Source organism: Lygodium microphyllum, chromosome 11, assembly GCF_053477565.2.
Source record: "Lygodium microphyllum isolate KBCC chromosome 11, Lygodium_microphyllum_v1.1.10, whole genome shotgun sequence".
NCBI lineage: Eukaryota > Viridiplantae > Streptophyta > Polypodiopsida > Schizaeales > Lygodiaceae > Lygodium > Lygodium microphyllum.
Genome location: NC_141145.1, coordinates 39,852,554 through 39,866,375, shown reverse-complemented (window position 1 = coordinate 39,866,375; position 13,822 = coordinate 39,852,554).

The window sequence follows — 13,822 nt, the reverse complement described above, 5'->3', positions numbered from 1 at the left end:
AGGCAGCCCGAATCAGAAACAAGGACAGGTTTGATTTAAGGCATCGCTTGAGGCCTAGAGCCATAAAAGAAGGAGATTGGGTTCTAGTCTACGACAGTAGTCTAGAGAATCAGCATAGTAGCATTAGAAAAATGGTTCAAAGATGGTTTGGACCGTATGAGGTGAAACAGGTTTTTGGCAATGGAACCTATGAATTGGCTGAATTAGATGGAACAGTATTAAGGGTGCCCATTGCTGGAAAACGGGTCAAGATTTTCAAGAGAAGAGAAGATGAAGAATATTCACTTGAAGCATTGGCAGAAGAAGAGCAGGTAGAAGAAAGTCAAGCAGAAGAAGCAGAGAATATGGATGATGAAGCAGATGGAGAAACAGGTCCACTAGAAACTGATGAAGGACTCGACCTGTTTGTGGACTTGAATGATCCTGGATAGTTGGCTCATCCGGAGGATGCGCAGGTTTAGAGGGGGTGGATGTCGTGCTGCTGCGCATCCAAGCCGTATACACCTCCATATTTTATTTTATTTTTGCATTTGTGCTATTTTTCCGCGTGTGATTCATTGTGTGTGAGATGCATTACGATAACCCGCATCCAATGTATATATTCCGTAAGTGTGTGTGTGTGTGATTCTGTTTGGATGCATGATGTATGTGTGTTAGAAAAATATGAAAAACTGATGCTAAAGGACATTATCAAGCTGATAATTTCAATGATGATCTCTAAGAAAAGTGCAGGGAATTGTGGAATCAAAGGAAGCTTTGTGAAAGCCGATCATCAAATGAAATAGAGTTGAAGGAAGTCTCTCAAAAGCTGCTTAAGCGAGTAAAGGAATCCTTCAACGGGCTATTGACAGCACTAGTGAAGCACGAGGGAGCATTTTGCAACCCAGTCCTCAAGGCTGAAGTCGAAGTTTGTGCGCAGATCACCCATCGTAAAGCTGACTATTAATGGGGCAATTCATGACTCCAAAGATACCCTACGTTAGTCCTCAAGGTCAAAATCAAAGTTGGTGCATAGATCTCCTATGGGTGTAAAGAAACTAGAGTAATTCTTGTCAAAGAGGAGTTTTTTTTAAAGCTCAGCTAAAAGAGGAGAAGGGGAGACTAATTTGGTCTGAACTATTTTTGGGGTGGGAAGAACCGAGCAACGTCCTGTACCTCAAGGATGAAAACTGTTTTGAAAATACTGAATGTTTTTTTTGCCGCCTACCAGTAAAGGAGTTGTTGTTGCGCATTCTTTCTAAAGGAAGGCTTCGTCCGGGAAAAACAATATGGCGTTGAGCTGGTGACAAGTGATCATTCAAGTTGGCGATGGAGAAGCAGCTTCATCATCGACAAAAGCAGCGTTCTGAACTTCATGTCTTTCGTTGTAGACCCCAGGAATCTGAAATTCATGGAGCACACCAGTGACATTAGCTAGATGAAATTTCATTGAGCTAAGCCTATAATTGAATCAATGGGCGTGGATTTGCCATCATCAGCATCCTCTGCAAGAAAGCAGTTTGTTTTTGGACGGTTGGTCAAGTTCATCCAGGAGAAAACGAAAAGGAGAAGATACATCATGGAGGCAGAGGAAGCGAAACAATAACAAAGTTTACTGATCTTTCAATTCGATATTGGTGCACAGGTTCGGAGAGCTGGACGGAAGGGAACAGAAGGATGAGGCAACGGAAGATTGCACTTTCTGGTGGAGCCTTACAACAGTGTGCTCTCCACTCACTCCCTATTGGAGCATACAGATGTTGCTATACTTTTGGATAATGAAGCTATCTATGATATCTCAGAAGGTCACTTGAAATTGAGAGACCCACCTACACCAATTTGAACAGATCGGTCTCTCAGATTATTTCTTCACTTACAACTTCTCTTCGTTTCGATGGAGGCTCAGTCACTGCTACGACTGAGAAGAGCATGAATAGAGGATGTAGAAGCCACGTGTTCTTGACGTTGCTTTCAGGCTTATCACCAAAAGGAACTCTGACTACATCTTGTTTATCCTCATCGGCATTCTTGTTGGCGAACGGATTGTGGTAGCTGGCAGCAACCAGTTATGGGAGTACATGAACCGTGAGAAATTGTATGAGGATAGCCCTGTGTTGGACGAGAGAGTGGAAACAGCAGGTGCGCTTACCATCATGAGGCAGTGCAAATTCTGTGTCTTCCTCGCAAGGGAAAGTGGATTCAAGGGATCCCAAATTGCTATGGCATCTACAGCTTCCTGGGCACCTTGTTTCATCATGAGGTCCACAGTTACAAAGTCAAGCTTGGTAATATGTGGGTCCTCCCACGATTGCTCTGCAAGGCTCTAATGTAGCCCTTTCAGCTGTATAGATCTAAATGTCAGTTTGCCCTCTGCCAGAACTCATCTCTTTCCCTCAGAAGCGAGGAGTGAACAGTCTTGTTACTATCTACAAAGAGCAGAAAGTTTTTTTTTGTACCAAGAAATTCTGAGATGCTGAAGTCTTCTTGAGATACTACTGATAAGATCTAATCATTTTTGAGATGATACTGATCAGCTCACGGCCCTTGATTGGTTCTTCCAACCGCTGCACTGCTTTGAGATCCCATATATTACTGGTTTTGTGTATATGATGGAAAGCTCTAAGAGTATCAGAAATTAGATGTGTTGAACAACAGCTGGTTCTCTCATTGTCAATGCACTAAGGGACATGCTTGACTGGATTATTAGATAATGCCCATTATTCTGTTCAATGTAACTGTCATCATATACCTGAATGCAAAACAATTTATGAGAAACTTCAGATTTTTCTGAACAAGAACCTCATGTAACTCACTTGATAAGGAATATAGTGAACTTTGGCATCAAAAATTCGATTTCTTCTTGTTAGTCTCTTCCCTTGTTGCAACTTGAACTCCGTGTTCAGCAGCCCTTACACGAAATCTATGACAACGTGTATGTGTCATTGGAGGTACAGAGGTAAGAGTTTTAAAGTCATGATATGCTCATGTTGGAAATTGTTTATGTATCACACTTGTTGGCTCTATTTAGTGAGTATAATGACTAAAATTAGTATTTCAATCTTTAAATGCACGTGCATGTGCTATATATTCTAGCTTACATGCGTTCAGATATCGCTTAGTATGGAATCATCCCTCTTGAGTTCATAAAAGACAATATTACTGCAAATGAGTGGGTGTGAGATACATCACAATCCCCAATGAGAGATCAATATGAGATCCAATGATGTTAAACTATTGTAGATATGTTTTGTAAACATATAGTAGACTCCTAATCCGTTATATGACTACCAAATACTATAGGTGGCATCCAACGTGGTAAGGCTTTTTGGAGCTCATTCTTGCAAACATACACAAAAGAAGGGGATACCATTTTAGATTGCAACGCAGGATGTGGTGACTTTGCATCGGTAGCACTACATTCCAATAGACTGATTGCATGTCTGTATGGCTTCGCCAAGGATGGAAGATATCTAAGAGAAAAGGTAACATGTTTACATAAACTTATACAATATGTTATTGTAATGTAGTGTTCTTTTCCGTCATACCAATACATGGGTGCTCACCCTTCCACGTATGCATGTAAAGCTCCCTCCCACAACCCAAAATTTAATTTTGTTCGATATGAATGGAGTGCTTCTACATAGGCGGCCAAAGAAAAAGGGATCGTTACCAGTGAAGCCCCTAGAAGTGGGAAGATATTGGATGATTTTGCAGCTAGGGCTCGCCAGGTTTTTGAAGGAAATATCTACATTGTTTGGCATTGCCATTTGGAACTCCATGAAGGAAGACAACTTAAATGAGCTACTCCAATTGGTTAGAAGTGAATATGTGAAGTCATCAAAGCAAGCATCAACATTTGTATTCCAATATGAACAAGGAAAGTGCAAAGCAACTCCCACAACAACTTCTGCTAGAACGAGTTATGAAAAGCCCCTTTTTATGAAATGTTTTGATGACATTGATTGGCCGCACTTCAACCCCCAACAACAACACTATTTGTGGATGATAGCATGGAGAGGATGCAAATGAACCCACCCAACACCTGTATATGCCGACCCCCATTTGAGGGAAATCCCATGGACACTATCCTTCTAGAGCACATGCTTCTCTACTTGACCAAGCTAGCGTGCTTCCATGGTTCAGTCCTAGACTTTGTTAGGGATTACCAATTCCACCCCCCAACAATGGAACTCGATTGATATTTAATGTGCATGATGAATATGTACTTTCAAAATTATTAGATTCTTTTTATTTACAAGTGCAATAAAATGAGGATGAGAGGGAAGAGGAGAAAGAGAGAGGAATGTGCAAGTGAAGGAGATTCTGTATAGGCATTCGCTCAATTGCAATACTACAATATGTGTAAACGGAGCACATGAAAAATATCTAGGGAAGGGTGGAGTGTAGAAACATGCATGCATGTGAATGTATATGTGCAGTAAATTGAGTAACAATGAGATAATATTGTTTTCTCGATATTAACTATTCAAACAAAGTGAAAAACAATAGATATCACATATTACTGCAGTGAATGTAACAAATATTTGATACCCTACCCTCTTGTAGTAAGTCCACACAATAATGCTCGATTGAAAGTAGCGAAAACATGTGCAATGTAGTTTTGCTTATGTGTGCACAATGGAAGTGATATATCATGATATAATATCAAATCATGCACATAAAAGTGAGAGTTATGTGAATGTATATATGCATGTGGGATAACAATGTGATATTCTTTTTGTCCTGATATTAACAGCCAAAAGTGTTAAAGATATTTTACCTCATGCAAACCCTTGACCCTTGTAATAATAAGAGGGTTGTGAAAAATGGATGGATGACCCTTGCAAAATTAAGAGGGGGAGAGAGAGAGAGAGAGAGAGAGAGAGAGAGAAGTTGCTAATTTAGAGAGTGTGTGTGTGAGAGAGGGGGGAGAGAGGTTGCTATTTGTGTGTGTGTGTGTGTGTGAGAGAGAGAGAGAGTGTGTGTGTGTGTGTGTGAGTGAGGGAGGGAAGGGTGAGTGCAGGAGAGGGAGAAAGTAAAAAGATGCTAATTGAGAGAGAGAGAGAGAGAGAGTATGTGCGTATGTGTATGTGTGTGTAAGAGGAGGAGAAAGAGAGGAGTTGCTTATTTGGTCTAGTGCTCTCTAATCTAGTATTCATTAGTTGCTTTATCTAGTTGCAATATTTGAGAGAGAAAGGGGGAACGAGAGAGAGAGAGAGAGAGAGAGAGAGAGAGAGAGAGAGAGGAAAGGAAAGAGGGATAGAGAGAGAGTGCGTGTATATGTATTTGTGAGCGACACAAGGAGAAAGAGAGCAAGCGAGAGAGAAGGTGAGTGTAAGAGAGGGAGAACCGAGAAGTTGCCAATAGAGAGAGAGAGAGAGAGAGAGAGAGAGAGAGAGAGAGAGATCTTAATTAACATGGGGGCAGAAACATGGGAGGGGACGGTAGTGGTGGAAGCAGTAGAGGTGGAGGTGGTGGTGGTGATGGTGGCAATAGTGGTGGTGGTGGTGGTAGTGGTGGAGATGGTGGTGGCAGTAGGGGCAGTAGTGATGCTTGATATGTGCACAAGAGAATAGGAGGAATATGTGGAATATGTGGAGCAAGAAATGGAGGTTGCCCAGAAAAGATCGCTTAAATGCTCACTCGAAAAGCTTGCTTCTTGCCTTCCTCATGTCTTACCATCCATTGTAGGCTCTAGTTCCCAGGTGCATGAAAAGGAGCATTTTTTGAAAGTAAATTATTTAGAAGAATATCCAAAATAGGGTACTTTTTCGAACATTTTAAAACAATGTATATATTATTAATAAAGGTTGGGCCAACTACATTGAGCTACAATGGGACAACTACCCTGCTTATTATGATAAGCAATCTATTTCTTCTATTTATGAGGTTCGGGAACCATCCCAAGCAAGGGACACAAATCAAAATATGAATCTTCATTCCAAGTACACCATGAGCGATAGATAGCAATTTTCTCCTAAGAGCCAAGAGCATCAAGAACATTCTCAACACCTTTCTAAAGAAGGAGAGCCGCATGGTTGTGGCCCATTTTACAAGTCATTTTATTCTCATCCCTCTCATATATCTTACAAAGTTGAGATTCATTGATCAGCTCATTCATCAGGATCCTCGTCATTTGGAGAAATGTCATCACAACGCTATTTCCAAGTCAAACTAGCACAACCTTGTTGCTTCCTAACATTGGAAATTAAGTTGTCTTGGGTTTCCTTGGTTTTTGTGTAGCTTTGTCATGATGGTATATCATGACAATATCCATGTGGCCTTTTATTGCTATTGCATTTGTGGGCTGAAGGTATTCCATGTGGATAGCCTTTTCTTGAACATTTTTGACTGATCAAGTTGCGATTTCCAAGCCAAGATTTCATAGATCCTTTCATTGTGAATGCCCTTGATGAAGGATTTTGTGACTACCTTGGTGGTGGGTCTCTCTATGTGGTAGGGATTCATTTATATAGACTCCAAATTTAGAGACATAATCTCTCATGCTTTTGTCCTATGACTACTCAATGTTCTTGAGCCAAACAATGAGGTTATCCCCATAGCCACCTTGGGTGAACTATTTGATGATCAGGTCCTAGAGCAGTATGAAAGAGGTCTTCTCAGTAACATCTCTACGAATAAACTAGGTTCACCCGTTTTCTCCTAAGAAAATTCTAAAAGCTTACGCTTGCTTTGCATCACCAAGAGGATTATTGGCCTCATAGAATTGCTCAAATTTTTACTAAACTCTTGATAAAGCTATAGGGGTAAACACCAACATGATACTTGTCAATTTACTTTGCAACAACTAAGGAAATGTCGGCCTAGTCTCTAGGACCTACATTGTTTCCGATTCTAGTTAGGATGGATTTTGCAATGTGGGTCCAACTCGCATCATATCAAAGCCAGGAAACTAATGTCATTACACAAGATCCAAGAGGATAGAATCCTATGATGAGCCTATTGCTCCTGCATTCAACAACATTCTACAAATACTTACCATTTCCACTTGCATAGTCCCAAACTAATTTCTATTGTCATTGTTGATCTTTAGTCGTCAATTTGAGGGTGTTTGTCCTTAGGCCTTTCAACTCTTGAAATTTCCTTTTCATAGCCTTACGGATCATGGTTGAGGCGTCAAATTTTGTAGCTTGTTGGCAGCTATTGATTGAGGCCTTGAAGTATCTAAGGCTTCTCATGTGTCCTCACCTCTCTACATTATGCTTAGTGTCATCCCCATGCCTCTAGATGGACTAATTAGATAACTTGGTTGATTAGGTCATTGATAGGGATGTTTTCAATATCTATAGATTTGTTAGGACTAGGATCTCTACTCAATGTGAGCATTGGAAGGTCATGTCCACTCCACAAGTGCATGCACCTACATTATGAACTTAAGTCGTAGGTAGTCCTGTTAGTTCATTGTTTTGGTTCTTATTTTTGGTCCCTAGTTTTCTTAAGTCTCGTATCTTTATCTTTTTCCTTTTACGATCATTGAATATTGAGAAAACAAGGTTTTTTAAATTACAATTCGGCTTGTGCTTGCACATTATGCACAAATAGACTTTCTATTTTCTTCAAAAAACGTGTGTAAAACACTTATATGTAGCACTTTAATTATCGAGTGAATATGCTTTTGAATTCAAGTTCAACATGGGTTCTTTAAGTTTTCTTGATAGTTTGTTTTGGCCTATTGAGTTTGCCTTTTACTGGAGTTTCATTTTTTTATTGTGGCAATTCATCATTTCTATTCACTATGTGTAAGTAATATGACTACATGCCAATGGTAGAATGTTGTGACTGAGCCGGGGTGCATTAGTTCATGTGTACCCTAGATTATGTACTAGGAAGATGTACTAATATGTGTATTCACTAATGTCTAGAATGTCTAAGTATGGTGCTCAACATGCAAGCTTTGTTAGGGTGAATAGATGGGGGTGACATAGTGCACAACATGTTAACACATCTCCCCCTTCCCTTTGAGCCTCCCTTGTGAACACAGTGGGTATTGAGACAAAAGAGATTCTCGCAAGTACATGTCAATGTGGCAAGGTGTTAAGCACCTATCTATGCACTTGGTGGTCCTAGTTCTAGTAGTGAGTGCACAAGGTGTGTATGTCTAGTGTAGGTGGTTATGCAAGGATGTGTGCTAGGTGTGGTTGGACTAAGTGAGATGTGCAAGTATGGTGCACAAGGTGGTCCACTAGTGTATCAAGTTGTGCATCGTGTATATAGGTGAGGCTTAGTGCAGAGTAATGCATTGTGAGTAAGAGTTAGTGCATGTTCATAATGAGTTGTGTGCAAGTGCATGTGCACTAGTGTAATGGATTAAGTGTCAAGGGATGGGTTTAGTGCAAGTGCAAGGTTCTAGTGCACACAATGCACATGTGTGACAATTCTAATACCAATGCAAGCGTGCACACATGTGTGTGTGTTTGTGCATGTGTGCATAAGAAGATAGAATTTACGTAGCAAAGATATATTAATGTAATATCTCTTCAAAAAGAGAGTCCCATTTGGATCCAAATTGTCTAATGATAGGTAAAAAGAATAGTAAAGAACTAGCCAAAAAACTTTTGAAGCCACCAACGAAGCTAGGCTATGGTGGAAGCAATGGTATAAAGACCATGCAATCACCGAAAGGACAATAACTTGGAAAAAACTAAAGGAAGCAGTGCACGGCAGGTACATGGCCCTTGCATAGAGAACTCGAAAGATGAATGAGTTCTTCAAGTTGAAACAGTTGGGCATGTCTCTAGAGGCATACTACTCAAAATTTGTCTTGTTCTGAAATATGCCCTGACAATGAGTATCCCCCAGCAAACACAATATTAGTGACTTCGGGAATCTTCCAATTCCCATTTTTTGAATACTAAAAAGGTGGCACCTGGATAACATGCACATAAGTTTCTCAAAACCATATGATGTTACCTATCATTAGAAAGCACTTGAAAAATGGATTCTAAACAGCTATAGAGCGCTTGATTTAGAGTTATAGTGTTCAAGTTATGACAAATCCAAAGATTTGACCACTTGTCCCAAACTTTTGGGAAATTCCCATATTCCCTAGTATGGTGTTAACAAGTCTCGAAGTTCTGTGATGGGTTGAATCCACCAATAAACACTCTGTTGGAATTAATGCGTCCTTTGGATTTGCAAGATGCATTGATAAGAGCAAGACCTATTGCCCAAGAAGTCAGTCGAAGTTCAGACCTTGGGCTTACAGAGACCAGAATTCAGGGCTATCGAAAGCTCAAATTAAAAGGGCGCAAGGATAGAGTCAAGGCCAACTGAAGAAGCCAAGAGAAAATGCAATCAGTGACTTTGTCCCCACTAAAAGAAGGGATCAAAGCTTGCACTTTTTCCACTGCAATGAACCTAGGCACTTCAAAAGGGAATGTCCCAAACTTGATGGAGATCACTGTCAAGGGAAATTTGGTGGCCAACAAGCCAAGGTTACCCGTGGCTAGGGTCGTGCAGCATTGGGAAGGGCAAAAATTTCCAATATTTCCACTAAAGGATTCGATGAAGAAGAAGATCCATCCATGGAAGTTGAGATTGAGAGGGAAACCATTCATGCCACTCTCCATAAAAAGGGGCCGACAAATCGCCAATTCTCAGTGATTCAAACACCATTGGACCACTAGGATAAGAAATTCAAAACCTTGATTGACCGTGGCAGTACTCATTCTTTCATTTCACTAACCTATGCAAGAAGGTTAGGGATAACCACTGTAGCTGCACCCACTTTGCTTGTCGAACTAGCAAATGGGTAAGAAATCACTTGCACTAGACAAACTGCTAAGGTAGAATTCCTACTAAAAAATGAGCCCACAACTGTTAAGTTCGGGGTAATGAATCTAGAAGTCCATGAATGCCTACTCACAATGGATTAGCTAATCCCCAATGATGCTCACATTAATTGTGGAAAGGGTCAAGTATCCTTTCAAAATCCTAAGGGTGAGCTAGTTACAACACAAGGAGAAGCAGGTAAACCAAAGATCGAGCTAGCTGAGGCAACACGAATAGCACAAGGAATAAGAAAAGGATTACCCGTCTACCTGAGCAAGCTAAATAAACCAAATCAGGTAGAGGACGCCAATGAAGAACCATCATGGTTACAGGAATATGTGGATGTGTTCCCAGAGGAATTGACTGAATTACCACCACCTAGGGAAGCAGATCATGAGATTAAGCTATTGCCAGGAGTTGCACCAATTGCAAAAAGGCCCTACAAGATGTCCATTCCTGAAGCCATTGAGTTAAAGGAACAACTCAAACAGCTATTGGACCAAGGGTACATACGCTCAAGGAGTTCTCCTTGGGAAGCTCCAATCTTGTTCCAAAAGAAGAAGGATGGTACACTTCGCCCTTGCATTGATTATAGAGGCCTGAGGCAAGTAACCATACAAAATAAATATCCCATTCCAAGGATAGATGAGTTACTTGATCAATTGCATGGAGCAAAAATCTTCTCCAAAATTGATTTGAGATCAGGGTATTATCATATCCCCGTCAAGGATGATGATATTCCAAAGATGGCATTGAATACCAGATATGGTCATTTTGAATTCACTATAATGTCTTTCGGATTAACTAATGCCCCTACCACCCTTAACAGGCTAATGCAGGACATTTCTAGACCATACCTCAATGATTTCACACTTGTCTTCTTCGATGAAATCTTGGTTTATTCCAATGAAGAGGGGGATCATGAATCCCAAGTTCACATCGTCCTCGAGACCATGAGGACTCATAAGCTCTATGTTAAGAAGAAAAAGTGTGCCTTCCTCAAAAGGCAGTTTGAATATCTTGGATTTATTGTGTCAAATGAAGGAATCTCCGTAGACCCTACCAAGGTTAAGGATGTCCAATGGTAGTTTCCACTAGCTACTATTAAAGAAGTGCATAGCTTTCTTGGATTAACAGGTTGGTACAGGATCTTCATTAAAGACTATGCTTTAATCACAGCACCCCTCAAAATTTTACTGGAAAAGCAAGTTGCCATAGTATGGATGCCCTCTGAACAAGCAAGTTTTGATCAACTCAAGCATAGCTTGGTGATTACACCAATTCTGAAGCTCCCTGACTTAAGCAAGGAATTTGAAGTTGTCACGGATGCTAGCTCACTTGCACTGGTTTTTGTACAAATGCAAGAAGGGCATCCCATAGCCTATTCCTCACGGAATCTAAAAAACCATGAAAAGAATTATGCCACCCATGACCTGGAATTGTTGGCACTGATTCATGCCCTCAAAATTTGGCGACATTACTTGCTTGGTAACAAGTTTTCTTTGGTCACAGACCATAAGAGCCTTAAATGGATCTTCACCTAGACCAACCTCAACATAAGGCAATATCATTGGATAGAAGTTCTACAAGAGTATGATTTTGAGATCGGTATCGACTCGACAAAGAGAATGTGATCGCTAATGCCCTAAGTTACAAGGCATTCCTCAACTCTCTTATCATGGAGAAACCCTCAATGGCCAAATCATTGGCAATTATGGTGTCAATACCTAGCAACTCTATCCTTGAACTAGCTAAGGGAGAAGCTAGCCATGACCTAGAATATCTGGAGATGATAAGGGAAATTTTGGAAAATGACAAAAACCCTAGACTTAAGGTCAAATATCAAGAATTCTCCGTCAATAAGGGACTTGTCTATTTTAGGACAAGATTATGCATAGCCTTGAGAAGGAAACTCAAACAGAGAATACTTTGGGAAGCACATGTCTCCCCCTTTTCAGGCCATCCTGGATATGTCAAGACCCTCAAGACGGTCAAAAAGAGCTACCATTGGAAAAGGCTTAAGGGAGATGTGCTCAAATATGTCATAGAATGTTTGTCTTGCCAGTGCATTAAGGTAGAACATGTCAAGATGCTTGGGAAGCTGCAATCTCTTGACATCCCCCAAATGAAGTGGGAATTTATCAACATGGACTTTGTTGTTGGGTTACCCTCAATGCAAGAAAGCTACAACTCAATTATGGTTATAGTAGACATGCTCACCAAGGTTGCATACCTCATTCCACTCAAGAAAAACTACAAGGCTTCAGATATTGCCAAACTATTCATCAGGGAGATATTCAGACTCCATGGATTTCCTAGAAGGATCATTAGTGACCGCCACACCCTCTTCACATCTCACTTCTAGAGAGGGATATTCGGGGCCATTAGGACTCAAGTCTATTTTAGTATAGCCTATCACCCTCAAATTGATGGCCAAATGGAGAGGGTCAAATAAGTCATTGAAGATATCCTTAGAGCTTATTGTTGTTGTGAACCCAGGAAATGGATCCAATATCTACCATTAGTAGAGTTCACCTATAATGCTTCCTACCAACAAAGCATCTAAATGGCACCTTTTTAAGCATTGTATGGGCATATTCCTTAGAAGCTTCTGGGATATCTCACTTCTGGAGAAGCTTCTAAGGAGATTCTCGAGGAAATGGATGAGCAAGTTAAGGCCATCAGAGACAAGACATTAGAGCCGCCAAGGATAGGCAGAAAGCCTATGCAGATCTAAATAGACAAGAGCAACTCTTCAATGAGGGAGACATGGTTTTTATTCGTGTATGACCCAAGAAGAGTTCCCTATCATTGGGAGAATTTAAAAAACTAAGTCCAAGATATTGCGGACCCTACAAGATCCTCAAATGTCTAGGGCACAATTCCTACAAACTCCAAATCCCTGAGAACGTAAAGGTTCACAATGTATTTCATGTTAGTCTACTAAAGAAATATATATCCAATCCTAGCCATGTTCTCAATAATCAACAAGTTGTAATGCCAAGACAAGGAGTCCTTGAGCTCTAGCCAGATAAAATCCTAGACACTGAAGATAAGAGATTGAGGAGTAGAATCCTTAAGGAGTACCTCATCCAGTGGAAGGAATTTCCAGAAGAAGATGCCACATGGATTGATGAGAGTACTCTCAACCAACAATACCCCCGATTCCTTTCGAGATGAGGACATCTCGATTCCTTAAGGAGGGAAGGATGTAATATTTCCCTCCCTCCCGCCGCGTATGACTCCCCCTTAAGTAACATTTTTTTCTTCCTTAAAAGAAGATTTAACCCTCCCCCTTACTCACGCCGCCAACTGGCAGACATGGGGGGGGGGGGCTATCATGTGTAGATAGAGGAAGGGGGGCTGCCATGGGATGACGAGCGAGCATGGGGGGGAGCTCTAGCTGGTGGAGGACAGGACGATGTGGGCAGGGAGTCACGATTACTCCACTTCCCCTCCCCCATACTCTGCATGGCGGCAGCCATCTGCCTTGCTGCCCTAATGGGAACAGGTGGGGAGGGGGGTTCCATACCTTACCAATCCCCCCCCCCCCCCCGCCCCCAATACATTATAAAAGGGCCCTTAGGCATAAGAAGGAGGAGTAGGAGGATCAGTGCTCTTCCTTGCTGTGTCCAACTGGTGAGAGAGTAAGAGAAAAGAGGAGAGAGAGTGTGTGAGAGAAAAGAGAGGGAGAGAGAGTAATAGAAACAAAAAAGAGAGTGTGTGTGTGTGTGAGAGAGAAGAGAGAGAAAGAGAGTAAGAGAAAAGAGAGAGAGAGTAAGAGGAGAGAGAGAGAGAGGGAAATTCCCCTTGGAGGCTTCCAAGCTTCCCCTTTCGTTTTCCCCCTCCTTGAGAGGGTTCTCACAGACGAATTCCTTCCACAAGGAGTCATCTCTCTTGTAACCTTAGTGCATAGCCACGAAGCAAAGATGAGTTATACGATGCCTCCCAAGCGTAGTAAGGTCCAATCGAGCACAAACCCCGCTTCAACCGATGGAGCTACAAGTCAAGGAACTATGACGCTTGGTAACCAAGTGCGCCCCATGAATCC